General features: G+C 38.7%; 1 protein-coding gene across 9 annotated transcripts in view; it reads left to right on the top strand.

Moving 5' to 3' along the window:
• The window catches only part of NUMB (NUMB endocytic adaptor protein), a 93,164-nt gene that overhangs the window by 26,260 nt on the left and 48,661 nt on the right, over window positions 1-18,243 (top strand). Inside the window, exon 2 of one of the 9 annotated variants that reach the window (XM_058025387.1) lies at window positions 14,538-14,619. The exons of the other annotated variants lie outside the window; for them this stretch is intronic. The gene's annotated coding sequence lies outside the window, so the exon portion shown is untranslated. The remainder of the gene's footprint in view (window positions 1-14,537; window positions 14,620-18,243) is intronic. 9 annotated transcript variants of the gene reach the window in all.

The following is an 18,243-nucleotide window of genomic DNA, read 5'->3' as shown; positions in this document are numbered from 1 at the left end:
TGCTAACCTAGCCTTAGGTTTGAAATGATTTATTATTTTAAAACACGCTGAAGTTTGGGAATACATTGCTTTTTATAAGTGTAAAGATGTCATTTTTGTCTTGACACATCAGGCTGTTAATAGTCTCTGCTTCTCTACAGCTTTTCCTACTACTGTTTGTTTAAACCAGCCTATTGCTCTAAAGTATGATTCCAATTCACAGAACTGCTTTTATGACCCTTTGCATGTGAGTGCAGCATCCACTATCCTGTGGCATAAAGCTGGCTATGCCACAGGTATATGGTTTTGCTTGTTGGTAGCTCAGTCATTTACCAAGTAGAGTCAGAGATCTTTAATGCATACTGTCCAGGCCTAGTGAGTTGTGTAAATTGTTGGTTATAACATTTTGCCTCTTGACACGTGTATGATGTTGCCTTGCCCTAGAAATGCTGGGCAGGCCGTAAGGTATGAGTTAATACATAAGATGAAAGAGCTGTATAATGTAAAATACAGAATATATAACCACCAGGATGCATGATTTAGATTTCCTGAAAGTAACAATTCACTTTCAGCACAGTTATAAACAGAGAGGTTGTGCTACTGTTGAGAAGAGAGCTGTGTTGCTGCCTAATCATGCTCATTCCAGTGCATGTTTCTGACTGCAGGAGCAAGCTTAGCCATCCTTAGAGTGATACTTGTGTCATGAGGTTAAACAGAGTAGAGAGGCAATTTGGTTTCTTTGTTTTGTGTGTACTGTTTTACAGTGGTTAAGTTAGAATATGCCCAGTCTGAAGCTTTTCAGAAAAAAGAAGTGCCTTTTCCCTTACTATACCCTTTTTTGAATCTAAACTTCACTGCTTCTGTGTGCATGAGGAATGGAAGAGGTGTGACTGGGATTGGCTTTGGACATCAGTTTTCAGGTAGGTGTTCAGGGATATGAAGGGCAACAGGAAAGACTTCTGCAAGTACATCACCAGCCAGAGGGAGATGAAGGAAAACACAGAAAAAACTGAGGTACTAGATGTCTTTTTTACCTTTATTGATAGGATTTGTCATCTGGAGTCTCAGGCCTTTGAGACTAGTGGGGAGGTCTGGAGCAATGGGCAATAAAGATTTAGCCTCAGTAGAGAAGGACCAAGTGAGGGAACATTTTAAAAAGTTTGCCACAAGAGAGTACATGGGAACTGATAGAATGCACCTATGAGTGGTCAGAGAGCTGATATCAGAGCAAAACCACTCTGAATTGTTTTTGAAAGATTGAGACAATAGAAGACTCTTCTTGAGGACTGGAAGAACGCAAGTGTTCTTTTGCCTCCAAGAAGGGCAGGAGAATCTGGGTATTTGCAGACTGCTCAGCCTCACCTAGACCCCGGGAAGATGATGCAGAAAATTCTCCTGTGAAGCCATTTCCAAACATAAGAAGGACTCAAAGATGATTAGCAATAGTTATTGTAGCTTTAGGTAGGGGAAATCGTACTTCACCAACCTGGCAGCCTTCCTTGACAAAATTACTGGGTTGGTGGAGGAGAAAAGAGAAGTTTGTACTGTTTAACTTTATCAGTACTTTTGTCATTGTCTCCCTTAACACCCTCACCATCTGGTCTAGCTAAGTAGATGAGGAAAGGAATTGCAAATTGGCTGAAATGCTGGGCTCAAAGGCGTGTCACAAAGTCCAGCTGCAGGCCAATTAGCAGTGGTGTGCCCCATGGGCTGATAGTAGGGCGTGGGCTGTTTGTTTTCATTAACACCTGAGTGCTGGGATGTCGTGCACCCTCAGCAAGTTCACAGATGATGGAAAATTGGGAGGAGTGGATGACAAAACAGACACCTTTGCTGCTGTTCAGAGGGACCTTGACAGGCTAAAGACATGGGCTGACACAAATCTTACATTTAAAAAGGTTCAGCAAGCAAATCTGCTGGAAGTGTGTCTGCATTCCAACATCATCATCCCTGTGCTTCACTGCTCACACAGTTGCCAGGTGCTGGCAGACTGCTGGTACTCCACCTTGAGCAGCATACAGCCATTTATGTGTGGTGATTAGATTGAAATATGCAAAAACTGTTGGAGAGAACTATCAAAGTCCTAGAGAAGACTGCGATAACAAAACTAGAACTTTTATTTTAAGGATAGTTGAAGTGTTGACGAAGTGATTTCACAGCTCTGGATGATTATTTAAATGCTACTTTGTCAGAGTGAGGTGAGGTGAGGAATGTGAAAGTGATTATAATCATAGAGGTGTGCCCCTTGAAAATTTGCAGGGTTCTTGCTGTTTAGCCCTGTGTTGCTGAACCCACAGTCTGTACAGTCATCTCTGCTGCCACAAGTTGCATGTGATTTGTAAGTTATTTCTTTGTGAAAGTGCAACATCTTGTCCAGCTGTCCTTAAGTCTTCAAAACTAATTTTGTCACTTCACATTACTGTTTGCTGAAGCGCCTCTCTTTCAAGGTTTTGAAATCTTGAAGTCTTTTGAAATGCATTAGCTGTAGTAAGCAGTTGCAAAGAAGTGGGTGATGAAGAGGCAAAACCTTTGAGGATGAAGATTAGGAACAGATTATTGAGTTGTCTGTTTATAGGTGACCAGAATAGCTTCAGTAGAAGTGTTGTGTTAAGCATTTTGTGTGATGCTTTATAAAGCATTTGATACAAGAAATTGGAATCCACGAGAAGGACTTGACGAAGATGACCCGTATTGATTGTCATGGCCAAACTTGCAAGTGAGTAGTAGTAGGTAAATTCTGGAAGGTTTTCATAAACCTTAAAAAGTGAAACTCTAATGTGACTGTAGTTGTTTGAAAGAAGCAAAAAGCAGCAGCTTTGTAGGATCAGTGCTGAGTGTGATCTTGGAAATGTAATAGTTCACAAACTTCAGGAGGAGAACTTGGAATCATTGCATGCTACGGATTATGCTCTTCCCTGCTAAACAGCCCAGTGTATCAATTTCTGTTGCCTAACATTTGAGCTGGTCTGCTGTAGTGTGTCTTTATTGTGGTCTGATACTGTGACATTCTTCCATAGCTTTGTTCCTTCATGAATGGTGGAATATGAGTGGAAAAACCATTGCAAGTTTCTAAAATATGGGCAGTCTCTGCAATGGCGATACTTGTCAAAGTTGTTTAGCCACAGTACAAAACCAAACCAAGCCTCAAACTTTGATTAATGTGATTATACAAAGAATAAGTGCCAAAGAATTGGTGCCACTGATACTTGATGTAGGTGTTCAGCTGTAAACACAACACTTTTGCAGGCTTCTGTTGTTAACTTTTTACTTATGTTGGGTTAGCAGATGTGTCCAAGGAAAGAATGGATTTTTTTGGTGCATCATGGTAGATGACCATATGTATTAATTTCTGTAAAGAAGTTGCACGGGTATTACGAGTTTGTATGAGGAGGCAGAATGCAGACTGTTTGGCTGGAGGTGAACAAAAAAAATAATCTCTCCTAGTGTTCTGAATCTAGAAATAATGTTCCAGATACTTTATGGGTTCCAAGGTACTGTATTAGATCAAAAGGGCATTCTCAAGCTTATTTATAAATCAAACCTCTGAAGACTTACATTTGCTGCAGTATTTTCAGCTAACAAATATACCTAAGTGTCTATGCATCATCATACTGTAATCAACTGCAATCAGTTTGGCAATTGCTTAGATAACCCTTGTTGGAAGGAATATATCACTAGAAAGGGGTTCCTGTTTTAATCCTAATAATGCAAGCTGGAATGTGTGTTGTCTGCTGAATTGTTATTTGAAGTGGATGCCAGAAATTCTTATGATAAAATCAGTGATAATCGTTATGCCAGTTTAAGGAGGCACCAGCTCTGCCCCAGAAGTTCACAGGAAACTAAATCTGGAAAATGTGATTCAAGATGAGACTGTGTGTTAGCCCTGGAATACCTTTCATGCCAAATATGAGTACCCAAATTCTAAAAGCTTTTCTGCATGTGTGACCTTAGTTTTATTTCTTGTCTGTGAAATTGATCTTACAATTTTGAGATTCTCTTGGCAGGGAATTGGTAAGAAAAATATTTATACAGTTGCAGCTGTGTCGTTCTTCCTCATGTATATACTGATTCCAGATGTCTAGATTCAAGCAGGAATTAAATGGAGTTGATTTTCTTTCTAAAAGAGATGGTAGTCATATCCCTGATGTGTACAGTAGCATGACTGCAGTGTAGTTTGTTGAAGATCTTAAAGTGACAGCAAGTGTTTAAACAGAGTTGTTTTCTCATTTTAAATAGAGGTAATTATGGCACCGTGTAATATGACAACCACACCATTACAGCTAGGCAAGCAATCCAGGACTTCATGAAAATCTTTGATAGACTTTGCTCAGTCTGAAATTGGACTTCAAAAACTGACTTTTGCTCTTATAGGTTGCTCAGTGCAATTGAAGCTGACCAGTAAAAATACAGTGAAGACAAAACAATTCTGTAACAACTCTTTGAAGAAGGGGTATATTTTTCCTGTGAGTTTGTACAAAGCCCAAGTAGCAGCTCATAATGTAGTGAACCTTTCTAAAAAATTATGTTTATTAATCTTTTCCATGTACTAACGTATTTCTTTATTATTTGAAATGGCATTTGTGAATTTAGCAGTACTTCTAGTTCCTGAGAAATGGAGATCTGAGTCTTAGTTTAGTTTATAGAAAATGGTGTGTGTACATTGGACAGAATGCGACTAGAGCCTCGAAATTGTAACATCAGGTTTATTCGTCTGGACTGTATGATCTGCTTTGTCACTGTTTTAAAAAGCACAGTATGAAAGTGAGCTTCACTGTTTGGTTTTGGGTTTTAATATATAAAGCTCAGATTTGGTTCTGTGACTTGGCTTTTTGTTTTGCTGTGTGTTGCTTGCAGAATTCTCTTTGCTATTTGATAAAATTACATTCTCTCTCAAAAAAATTCTTAGCTGTTAACCTGATGTTAAAAAATGATATAATGCATTTTATCTAAGGTATGAAAAGCTTGAGTTGGAAAAAATACCAAGTGTTTGAGATCTCATCTGCTGGGTTTATTTTCCTCCAAATCTCAGTTTCAAGTGCAAGTATCTAGAGATGCAAACTAATTGCTGACATTTAGCGATTGAACTAAATATGAGAGCAGGCTTGTCCAACTGTTTCACTCCAGTAAACATGGTTAGAGTTTATAACACTAACCTAAATTAAGCTTTTGTATGGATTTCAGTAGACATTTTACTATAAAAGGTTGAAATTATGTTGCTTATTTGCTTAATGCTCTCCACTTCCTTTAAGAAAATGCAGAGGTCACTGTTCATCTTGGGAGAACAGATAGCTAAATATAAAGGTAAATATAAATATAAAGGTATGATAATAAAAACACAATAAAACCACAATTAAAGTAGTCATTTGAGTAATCTGGGCCAGTTTTTTTTTTGTTGATTTTGTGCTTGATAAAATAAGACCTTTTGACCAGTAAAAAGCAGTAATTTTACTTAAGAGAGAAATAGGTACAATATTACCAATTTGTTTAGGAGACCTGCAGTTTATTATTGACCTAAAAAGCTTGTTCTGTAAGAACTTGGTGCCAGTCCTAAGAAATATTGCAAAAGAACCTGATTAAAATACTGGTCATGGGCATCTCCTCACAGGTTTGAGAATGCAGTCCTAAAAAAGGAAACAGAAAAAAAAAACCCAAAGCAGTAAACATCCCTTTTTTTCCCCCTAAATAGGTGCATGTACTTTACTTTACAAGTGAACAGACTTGGACTATGTTCACATAAATTCCAAATATCTATATTGGAAGAAATAGCAAATAATTAATAGCAGTTTTGTTCTGCTAAACCAGTTTCAGGAAATATGTAACTTCAAAAGAGAATGGATGTAACAATGAAAACGTTCACACCAGACTATCACACGGAGCTTCACAAATACCTTGTTCCTAGTTCCCTGCAGCTGCCAAGTGGACATGTTCATCAGCATTTCTGGTGTGGACAAAACTTGGTTAGAAAAGCCTCTGTATTCTTTGACAAGAAATTTTTTGAAAGCCAAAATAAGTAACCAGCAAAAGTGTATTTATTGTCCTAATCTCCAAATTTGCACACTTCTTACTGCTTTCCTGACAGGATGTTTTGGTGGACAGCGTGTCCCTCCCTTAAGGTCAAGACAGGACAGGGAGTAGATCTTCGCCCTTTGGAGCTGGAGCCATTTTAAACAATGATGCACCTTTGATATGTGAGTGTCTGCAAGAAGAGGGGCATTAGCTACAGCACTTCCTCATATTGTTGTGCACTCAGAAGCACGTCACTGGGAAAGTCACAAATCTTTACAAAGTCCACGTTATAAACTGAACTGTGTGCAAAGCTGTAATTTGTGAAAACTCAGTTTCTTGAGGACCTTTGTACTGATTAGTTTAAAACTCTGCCCTCGCTTTATAGATATTATTTAGCAGGCTGTTTTACTCCATGTGACACAGCTGTTTTAAATAGCAAGGTAAATGCTGAGGGAGTTTTTTGGGAGCATTTCAGTTTGTTTTTCTGTTTATTTTTCCCCCCCAAATCATGACTCTTAATTTACATGCTTCACATTGATGTAGACTGACTTTAGACACCTTTATATAGTAGAATTAGAGGGCTGTATTCGTAGGAAATTTTAAAAAAATATTAAAAAGATATTTAAAAAACTTTAAAGCAGTTTGCTGCTGAAAGTTTTCTTTTAAACTTTTTTCAGTGTAGCAACTCATTTCTGTCTTTACAGTGCTGTGAGTTAGTGCTAAGAGAGTGCTGCTTCTGGATTACTTGTGCTATTGCTCCTCATTATGTAGGCTTCCCAGTTTGAGAACAATGTCACTAGTTTAATTTCAGTGGCACAGATGTAACATTTTGAGAACTACTTGACACTAGGAGTGCAAGAGGTATTGTGCCAGCTAATGCTGGTATTTGCTCACTTGCCTGCAAACTGAATTCTGAACCAGAAGTTTAATGTGTTTTCACAGGTTTTCACTCTGCTTACGGGGGTGTTGGTCCAAAAAAGTATTCTCCAAAAAAGCTGAATTCCTTTTTACCATTGACACATAACATGCTTTCAGATGAGTGCAAAGGAGCCATCTTGGTAAATTAAATTATGAAGGGGACTCTGTATGGGTGTGTGCTCTGTGTTGTGGTAGTGGTGGTTTTTTCCCCTAGAGATCGGAATGTAAGTCTGATCTCTGATTACAGCTCAAAGAGTTGCCACAAGATCTACTGTAGTGGTTTGATAAGTAGTTAGCTCTTCTGGGAGGAGGGTTGGCAATGAATATCAATTTTCATAAGAGGTTTGATTTTTCATGATCAGGGAAAAAAAAAATCTGCTTTATTCAGGCAGTAGATTCTGCTTACCAGAATGATTGTTGAAACAAAATCATTCTTGATACACAAACTGTAGATTTGCTGGTAGGTAGTAGTTTTAAGTATTGATGTTTGATAGGATTTTAGGATTTAATTAGGAACTGTTTGACTTGCAGAGAACCACCTGCCAGCTTAAGGTAAGTATGTAGAATTCTAATAGAAAAAGAGTAGCATAATTAATATCAACTAGCAATTTCATCAGGGATGAAATTATTTTGTAATTCTAAGTAAATTAAAAATAGTTTTGGTGCACTTATGGCAGTTGTAAAGCAAATCTTTTGCCTTTAAAGGGGGAAAAAAAGATGGAAAAAGGATAGGAGAGGAAATCATGGCAATCTTACTGGGTTAGATTTAATATTCACAACATAGTGATGTGTTGACTTCTGTGATGAAAACTTTCTATTAGTGCCTTCAGGGAGATGGGGAACGGGGGATTAGAGCTGTGACTTTCCTACTGAGAGCCTTTAATTCTGGTTTCTACAGAAATGAAGAGGACAATTGTCCACTCCTGAGTCTTCCTGAATATAAATGTGATGTTGTCTTTCACTTACCATGGGTTCATTTTCTTTCTTTCTTTGTTTTTAGCTAAGAAGCTCTTTCTTTCCTCTGCTGTTTTTAATGGAACAGAAAATGGAGATGGAAAGGCATGGCTTCTTTAGGCTGGAGTTTGCACTGAGGCTCCTTGGTCTGTTTCTTTTCATGGGTTGCTGACGACTGGAGTTGGTCGATGCAGCGGGACAGTGCACATGGAAGCTGAGAGGGAAGGGCACAGCAGAGATGTGCAAGACCAGTGTCCTCACTGCACAAACTACTCTCAGTACTAGTGCAAGCTCTTCTCTAACCCACCATCCCATAGCTGTGGTTTGGATCAGTTTAATTCTGGTAGCATTTTAATGTATGAATGAAGGGAGTGAGGTAACCGTGGAAGAGCCCAGTGTTATCTTGTGAAACTGTACAAATGAGCTGGAGATCTGGCCCCAACTCACATTTTGTTATTAATATTAGGACTTGACTTTTTTGTTGATTTTGTGCTTGATAAAATAAGACCTTTTGACCAGTAAAAAGCAGTAATTTTACTTAAGAGAGAAATAGGTACAATATTACCAATTTATTTAGGAGACCTGCAGTTTATTATTGACCTAAACAGCTTGTTCTATAAGAACTTGGTGCCAGTCCTAAGAAATATTGCAAAAGAACCTGATTAAAATACTGGTATTTTGGTTACTTGAAGACTGGTGGAAAGGGTTTTTCTTCCCCTCACTTTTGCCTGTATGGTTTTTATCTGTGAGTGAAGATGTTCAAAACATGATACTTTGGTGTATGTTTAGATAGTGATTGATGTTGGGGGTGGGTATTTCCTGATACTTAATGATGGTTTAGAAGAGTTAGTCATCATTGGCCAGGAAATACCAACTCCTGATTAGATCGAGTTCAATTATCCAGAAGATATTTCAGTGTCCATCTGAATGTGGTACGTTGCCAGAGACATTGTGTTCATAATAGCATCTTGTTTTAGTGTTTAATTATAGAATTAGTGGCTGTATGTGGGTTCTGTGTGCTATAAATATGTCATCTTGAAGTCACTATGTTTGCTGCCCCAAGTTTTGGGAAGTGGTCAGGCAGTGTTGCCTAACAGTCGATTAAAATTCTGTAACTGCAAGAATTTTGGATTCTCAAATGAAAAAATACTTAGTACTTCCTCCCTGCCCTTGGCCACCACAATTGCCATCTATGTAAATTTTGCAGTATATTTCAGGTTGGGATTCAGACTGCATCTTTTCAGGTTAATCCAGTTCCCTTTTACTTTCTGAGTGGGAGTGATGGTTGTCTGCTTTTAGTCCCATATACATGCATTAGTTTGTAGATAGAAATAAGTTTGTTTTAAAAAAACAGACAAAAATGGCAGAAGCTAACATATACAACTACCAAACAACCATGGTACATATAACCAAACTGGGGGTGTGTGTGTTATATTTTCTGATACTTATTTTAGAAAAATACCTCTGAGTATTTGTAGACTCCCTTTGCAGAGATACTTATTCTGGATATTTGCTCTAGTCTTTACTGATGAGGTAAACCATGTTGACTGAACATATTGTGGGAGTTCAAGAGGTGTAAAAACCACAAATGGCTTCTGTAGTTCAAGGCTGAAGGGAGAAATTCTGGAAATGTCTTCCTGGCTGCCTCTATCTCTCTTCTGTCATTGGGTTCTTTCCTTCTCAGGACAGGTGAATTTTTCCAGCTCTAATTTTGTAAAAAACATATTGGGACTTAGCTGTGTAATTGTAGGCCTCTATGCTTCCATTAAGTATTAAGCTCCTTTGGAATAGGCTGAAACTTCCTGCTGTCTAGGCTTGTAACTGTCTATTAGTACACCTTGGGATCCTGTCTGCACAGTTATTTTTATAGGTGTGCACTGAAGAGTAAAGTAGCTCTGCCAGTCACAAAGACAAACTTGAATGAGTGAAAGCAGGATTCAGGAATAACACTAAATTCAATTTATGGAACTGAACGTACTATATGCTGTACATTCCCAAATGTTTCACTCTGGACCTTGCCCTGCTCCTTCTCAGATGTTTTTTACAAGCTTTCTTATGTTATCAGTGAGCACAGCTGGAGCTGGTGAAACCTTGCATAAGCCTTGAAGACGCAGAGGAAATGAGGCATCGCCAGTGGCCCAATGATGCAATTGCTCAGGCTTTGCAGAAAAAGCAGGGTGGTGCTGAAGGTTTCATGAAGTTATTTTACCCAAGTGGAGGACTGTTGATGCCTCCTAAAACTCACTGGTTTTCATCCTCTGTCACAGAAGAATGGACTTCATGACCACATTAACTGCAGAGATTAAAAAGAAAAAATTCGGTAGATTATATTTTTAATTTTATGTCGTTGTGTCAGTTGGTGCTCTGGTGGAATGTAATAAGTGACAGTCACAATAAGATGTGCTAGCTTCTATAGCAGGGTATAGCTATTGCTTCTGATATAGCTGTTGCTTCTGATTGAGTTGTCCTAAGGTATTAGGACTGTAGTAGCTTGTTAGAAAATGTTTGCTTTGGAGTGTCAGAACTGATGCAGGCACTATCAGAACCTGTGCAAAACAAGGCAGCTGAAGGTGGCTTTGGTTTGTGTATGTGCAGTGTTTCCCAGATGGAGTTGGGTACCCTGGCTGCAGCCTTTGGGGCCATGTGCAGTTGGTTCAGGTTTCCCAAAGTGTTCCAGTGTACCTGACCCACAATGAGGCTGTCCAGGCCCTTCCTGCTGCATGCCATATCTGGATGCCTAATGTGAGGGGGCGTGGGTGGTGAAGAGAATTTGCAGGGAGTGTCTCAGGGCAGCCTGTCCAGCGAATCCTGTGTCACAGCTACATTCTTGCCTTACCTCCTTCTCTTGCAGAACTTTACCTTTTCATGCTCTGAATTTTGGGGAACTGTATCATCTCTATTTGTCTGTAGTGTAAATGACCAAGTCTGTATGGGTAGTAATCTGTGGAGTCCTTACAACAACAGACTTTTTCCCAAATGGTAAGTAAAGTGCTATGGAAACCAATGACTGAATACTATAGGGTAACAGTGAATGTCTTGCAGTTCTCAAATCCAGGGTGGACTGGATTCAAATTATTGAAGGAGCTATTTGTTAGCACTTGTTTGAAATCAGCAGTGTACTCTGTCAGTTCTCCTTTCTTTGATTGGTTGTGTAATCTGTTTATTCCCTGAACTAAGCTTTCTCCATCATTTCTTAAAAACTGAATACCACATCTTTTAGTCTTAAGATTTTGTGAGCTTTCGAATTTGAAAGATTCTATGAAATATTATAAATAAATTGTGGGACATCCTCAGGACATTTATTCCTTTTTAAAATGTGTATCTTAATATAACTGAGAACATTGTGTAGAAGTGCTATTCATGTTCTCAGAACTCATCTCAACCTAGACCTTTAACTTCAGTGAGATATTTAAAAAGTCCCTCTAATTGTTTGCATAGGGAGAATCTTTAGCCACTTAAAACAGATTCAGAAAATGTTACTAGTTACTGATACATTGAAAGTTTGAACTTTTGAAACGCAGTATAGTGTAAATAAACAACGTGTGTTCTTACAGTGTTTTTAGTAGATAAGTTTAAATGTTTCTCTAGTTTGAAGACTTGAGTCTTGCTTGGATTTGGTTTTAAACTTCATATTCATTAAGCTGATGTTATTAATATTCAGACTTCTACTCAAAATCTATTTTTTCTGTGATGCCAGTCAATAATTAGTTGCTATAAAGACTAGATAAGATGTCACACAGCAATAGCTATACCAGCGATGCCTTTTTATTCATGTTTTAGTTATTTCCTTAATTTTTTTACTTCTCAGACCTAGGACATGATGCTTAGTCAGTAATACTGACACACATTGCCTGCTCCCAGTCTCTGGTAACCAAATCTACAAAAAGCACTTTTTTTTTTTTCTTAATTAATTTTATAAAGGAGAATCAGCCAGAGGTCTAGGTTCTGATTTTGTACCAAAGTGAGCATAGATTAACTTCACACAGTGGTCATCAACCTGGGATACTTAGATTTTACAGAGGTGTTCAGTCATCCCTCTTGCTGATTTGTTGCAAGTCCCTTGGGCCCTTCTGGAGTCTCCCTTCAGACCGAGCAGCTCTGCTGAGAGCTTCACGTGTTGTAGCTGTTTAATTTTACAGACATAGTCGTTTTTATGTGTAACATAATACTATTATCCAGCATGAAATACAGTCTCCTACTGTGAATCTCAAGACTATCAAATATTTTAGGAATGCTTTCTAGCCTTTTTTTCCAGTATCAGGGAAATAAGTATGTCAAGTAATCCTGTTCTGCATCACCCAAACCTCTCTACCCCTTTAGGAAAAAAATTTACAAGTTTGCTGTAAGTGTCTTCATTCTTGTGAAATGTAAGACAGTTTTTAAACTTCTATTCAGATATTTATTGTTTTGTAAGTTCAGGGTGCCTTCTGGAAGAGGAATGTAGCAGTAACAAAAATTTAAAAATCCTCTTTAGTAGAAAAGGATAGAGAATATTTTGAGTAGAAAAGGATAGAGAATATTTACCTATAGAGAATATTTTGAAAAGTAAAAATGTTCTTAGTAAAAAAACATCCTCCCCTCCCCATCAAACAAACAAACAACAGAAAAAGAGAGTAAGACAATTTAACTACCAAAACTGGAGCAGATCCACATGTATGTTCAGCTATGAATATGATCTTAAGCTTGGGCAGACTTTAGGTATGTTCTGTGAAATTAGCTTACGTGGTCACTCACATCTTTTGGAATTTTTGCCTTACTAGTTAATCTGGTTTTTCACACAAATTTTACTTTTTCTATGTAGAAAACATAAATTCAGTAACAGGATTGTATGATAATATACAAGGGGGATTTTTCTGTAGCCCAAACTTCTGATTTCTTTCCCTGCCTTATTTCTTGATTGCTTTGTTTCTGTGAGAGTTCAGAATATGCAGACTGTATGCCTTAAAGGAGGCCATTTCCTGAATCTCCTCTTCTTCCTTAATTTTGTGTTGCTGGAACTTTGCTCGGTGTGTAATTGGTATTTGGGTCTCCCACATATGGCTCCAATCTCCTCGTGTACCTCCAGCACTGGATATTTATAGCAAGCCCGCCTGAATGCCTGATTGCAGCGGTGAGAAACTGACTGAGAGCACACTGCGATTCCTCCTGCGCCCATGTCTGTGACCAACTGTGGAGTTTTGGCATGCATTGCATTCCTGGGTGTGGCTGGAGGACAATCCAAGATAACCTCAGTTATCTTGGCTTTGTTACAGCAGCCTGTTGCATTTTAGAAGTTCATGTTAGAGGCTATGAAAAGCATTCACTTCCAGACTCTGAAGTTACTCTGTCACTTTCATCTTTAGTTCTTCTTTTTTTTTTTTGTAAGGATTAAGGGAGAGAGACGTTCTATGACGATAAAAAAGGCCTATGTAGATCACTAACTTGATATTTCAAAATATTGGGAATAGAAATTTATGTAGTTGTGGTTGCTTGTCAGCTTTGGAGTTTAGAATCCAGGGCACACTGAATTTCATCCCATTCTTTCTGCTGTAGTTTCAGGGTTTTGGAGGTTTCATCTTGTACCACTATTAAGTTTACTTCCAGTCAGAATGATTGTAATGTTTCATCTTAAGAAACATCTAAAATTCAAGTTGATGGACCAAGAAAGGACTCAGCCTTGAGTTAAACGTGAAAACAGAAGGACCAAGTACAGGAAAGAAACTGAACATGGAAAAACCCACAGTAGCTGTCAGCCATGATGCATGGACTGCAGCCCTTTCTGGTGATAAGGAACTTCCAATAGGCAATGTGAATATGAGTGTCCTGGAAACTGTTGTCACTCAATCGTGTTGTCATTGCTCAGACTCGAGACTTGGAAGGGCTGAGGAAGTTCTGTCAGTTTGTGTGGTCAGACACTGTGTACTTTATAAAGATGTTTCTATATAATCCCTGTGTAAACAGTGATGGTGGTCAACCTTAGAGGGTGTATTTCACAATAGAGAAGTGCAAAAGGAGAACGTGATTTTTGCCCCTTCCTTTGTAGAGTGTTTTCTTACAGACAGTGAGGGAACAATATAAGAACTCTGAATTCATTAAATACTTACTTTATCCTTAATTAAAAAGGAGTCATTTAAGTAGGCTGCCCTTGAAAATAGCTATTACATTTGCAAATTGATAGATTTTATTGAAGAAGCCTTCTTTATGTAAAATACTGAATGTAAATAACTGAAGAACATGTTATTGCATTGATGATTGATCTTTTTTGGTGATACTTGTGAGTTCATCAACTTTGCCTTATCACTGAAAAATGTCAATTTGGTGTTACTCTTTAATCTGGTTAGTGTGAAATTTGAGAAAAAGTGGTTTGTGGCTTGCAACAGCCCTCTTTGAGGGATGTGATTCAATTGCCCATAGACATTTGCACAGTTTTACTGTCATGAGACTAAGTTGGTCAGAGAAATATATGTAAAAGCTACTTGGCTGTTTCTGCTCCTACTTTATAGATTAGGTTTGTGATATAGGGATCCAACTTTTCAAGTCTCAGTGCTGGCAAAGCTGTGTATTTATGCTTGTAGCAAGGCTTTATATAAAGGCTTTCAGCATCTCTTACCTGCAGTGATTAGACTGCTATAATGTTGAAAAACTCTCTTATAGAGAGATGAGTTTTGTAGTTCTTGTCTGAGAATCCTTTCCTTTTGCAGGAAGTAACGCCCCTGAAGGAGACTGCTGCCTTTAGTTGCGCTGGTGGTTTGGTGTGATGCGTGCAGCTTCAGAGAGCTGCAGGTAAGATGCTGTTGTGTAGATGATCTCAGGGGGTGGAGTTAGAACTGGGAAGATGTAGTGCAAACCATAAGCAGAGTAGAAGGGTGTCTCTGTAACATAGATCATTGCAGTGCACCTGATGCACAATCAGCCTTTGGAATGAAATTTGACCTTTGAGAATTAATGGGAGGTATGAGCAAGTGCTTGATGATGCAAGTAGGGAGCCTTAGCCATTCTGCTGTAGACAGCCTTTGGTTTCCCATAGTTTTGCTGATGTATTTTTGCAAGACACCAATTGTCATTAGCTAACCAGGTGTGAAGATTGCTAAAGCTGCCAGAGGAATGGTGCAGTTTGAGTGGACTTTAAGTTCTGCCATGTGCACTATGTTTTCTGGCCAAGAGAAATGTGTGCCTGTGGTAATCTCAAAGTGACATAAGGTGATGCTTGGTCCTCCAGGAGCTGTGGTCAAGATCGGCTCTTCCAGAACTTGCCAGCAAGGAGGGATTATCCCAAGATTCTGAGTTGAAAGGAACCCACAAGGATCATCAAGACCAGCTCTTAGGTGAATGGCCCATATGGGAGCTGAACCCCGCAGCCTTGGCATTATTGGTACCACACTCCAGCCAACTGAGCTCATCTCAGTGGCACAGTATGCCAACTTCTTAGGAGATGTGATTTCCTAGAGTGGAATAAGCTCACTTTCTACCTCAGTTCAGTACCTATGTCACCAAGCCACTAAGTAAATAAGGTGAAGTTTAATATATGTAGAGGAATTGTAATTAAGGAATGTATAATTGATTCCTTATGAAGGAAGGTGGTGTTGTCTCCCACCTAATTTTAATAGCATTCTAAATGGTGTTATCTATATTGTCGGTGTCCTATAAGCTGCCTGTTGTATAAGAGAAAACTCAGAAAGGGAAGGCAGGGCATACTGTTAAGGATGGTGATATATAAATGGAGTAATTGTGCTACAGTCTCCTGCCAGAATAATGGAGGTGCTGTTCAAATCAGTGGACTCTGTGACTAGTTGCTGGTGAAGATAACACAGTTGTGACTTTTATGGTTGTGTGAATCTGGCAGCACAATGTTCAGTGTCCTTTTCACTGAGTCCCTGCCTGCCTTGATGCCACATGCCAGCTGTTCCATTGCAGGCATTTTTAGACTGCCTTCCTCTTCATCCTGTCTTCTATTGCCCAGCTCAGTTGCCACCCCAGGAGGCAGCTGTCTTTTATGAAAGCAGGGTGGTGTTCTCCATACCAAGATGGCAACACAAGGGACATGATTTCATCTGTAAGCCTGGGCAGTAGCAGCAGCACAATTTTCTACTTGCCCCAGCTGTAGAGCTCATACTGCTTTTATGTCAAACTCACTCTCATGAGGAGAGAAATTTGTTGCTTGCCACTGTACACATTCATCAGCAGGCAATGCAGAATATGGCAATGGTAGAATATGAATTATTCAGGGGAAATTCATGTGAGTGATGCCTTGGTTACCTTCTGCCACTTGCTCTCTGCTGTGTCTGGTTTTTGAGGAGTGACTTGTAGAAGTGCATGTGCTGCCAATGTGGAAAGGCTGCCTTTGGGTGCAGGATTCCAGGGTCATCAGGTGATATTTCTGTCTTTGCTGAGTTTGAGGCTTCATTGATTGCTCTGATGGACTTGAGAATGAAGACAAATTTTCCTCATTATTTCCTGTTTGACTTTTCTTGTTCTTTGCAAAGCAGTTTAAAGTTAGGAAGATGACAGGTGTTGTATGATTCAAGAGGCTATTGCAGCAATGTGGTTTTCCAGCATGTGTTCCTTACGGGCAGTGCCCTTTCTGTGACTCTCTCTTTCTGCCACCAAACTCTGTGTGTTGCAGCAGATCATTGTAGCTGTTTTACTGTGAACAACACGAGATTTAGAAAGGTGAGAGCCATCTGTGGGTTTCACAGTTCTAGCCTAGCTGAGGTCATTCAGTCAGACTGGTGTGTTTGTGAGGGCTGTTTGGCATCACTGGAGCTGCTGAATTGCCGCTGTTGCTGGCAGCCCTGCCTGAGGTGCTGCACTGACTTGTGGGCAGCCTGATCTCCCTCTGGGAGAACATGACCTGCCACGCTGCTGTGGAATGCATTTCACCTTCTCAAGGAAACACAGCTGTGATCACACATACGATAGGCAGCATCCTACTTTGCTCAAGAGCATGATGGGGGTGAGGAATGTTAATTTCTATACCAGGAAAAAACTACATACCTCTCTAGTTCAGGGTGATGTTAATATTGAACTTTTTTCCTGGGTTTGAACAACTGTAACAAGATGGTCAAAAGCTCAATTTGTTTGAATAATGAACATCTGAATAATGTTTGAATAATGAACACGGTCTTTTTGTCCATGTCTCAGATGGCAGCTCATTTTAAAGAGAATTAATGGGTGCAATATGCGATATTTCTGTAGTTCTTATCAGCCCTAGCTGATAGAATGTTTTACTGATGGTTTGAGATGTTCCTGACTTAATTCAGTATATACTGCTTGTAATTATATCTTCATTTGAAGCTTTTGAAATAAAAACACCTTTTCATGATCTTTTCTTGCTCATAATATTAAATTAACCATTTATTTCCATATTGGGGCTAAAATAAACATATATTTTAATTAAATTAAATATTTTTATTTTATAAAAATAAAATACAAAATAGTTTAGAATCAGGTGGGAGAACTGTTAATGAGGAATAGTGAGACAGTTTTGTGAAAATTTATAGGATTTTGGTATTTATGGAAGAGGATGATAGTCTTAGCTCCTTGTACAGGTAAACTGGGACCCTGAGAGGCAGCACTGGCATTTTGAGGTGCACGTCGTAACTTTGTCTTTTAATGTGTGATTGGTTAACTTTTAAAGTAGTTGGTTTAACTTCATCTCTCTGAGTATTCTGTGTCTTACTTCACTAAGAGTATGGGAACAATTTTGATCTTAATTTCCAAATTCTACAGACAATTTCAGTGGAGGTTTTTTCATTATCACATGAAGGTTATTTTAAACTCTCTGTGTTAGAATGTGCGTTCTAGCCTTTTCTTATTAATAATAATAACTTTGAGATCTGAGTGTAGCTTGTGGAGAAAGCCCACATGCAAAGGCTTGTTCTTGGCTTTTAATGCATGTTTGTTTTTTGTAGCAGAAATTCTGTGCTGATCTTGAAAGAGATAAAATCTGCATGCTAGCAGAATTAATATGGGGAAGAGAAAGGTAACAGAAAAAAGTTGAATTAAGATCCCAATATTATATCACCAGGAAGGTGGTGCAGTAAGTCTGAATCTATTATATTCTAGTCCATTGTATTCTAAGACTTGACCTTCTGAATTACCATAGACTTAGTTTTGACTAGAAGGTGACCTGCTGATGTGAGTTCTTGCAGTTGGTTTGGTAGGTGAAGCAGTTTTACCAGTTTGGAGCAGTCTGTCTCAGGTAGCAACATGAAATTCACATAATATACTCCCCCCCTCCCAGCAGTGTTGTATTATATGAACTGGTTTAAATATTGTTTACAGGATGGAATTAAAATCCTGTTGTGGTCTTGGAAAGACCAAATATTTTGACTAGATTGTTAGAGAAATTAACATATTGCTTCCATTTCTTAATTAAAGCTTTCATTAAAAACTTCATTATCTTGA

This window comes from Melospiza georgiana, chromosome 6, assembly GCF_028018845.1.
Source record: "Melospiza georgiana isolate bMelGeo1 chromosome 6, bMelGeo1.pri, whole genome shotgun sequence".
NCBI classification, from domain to species: domain Eukaryota; kingdom Metazoa; phylum Chordata; class Aves; order Passeriformes; family Passerellidae; genus Melospiza; species Melospiza georgiana.
This window is presented reverse-complemented; position numbering and strand designations above follow the sequence as displayed.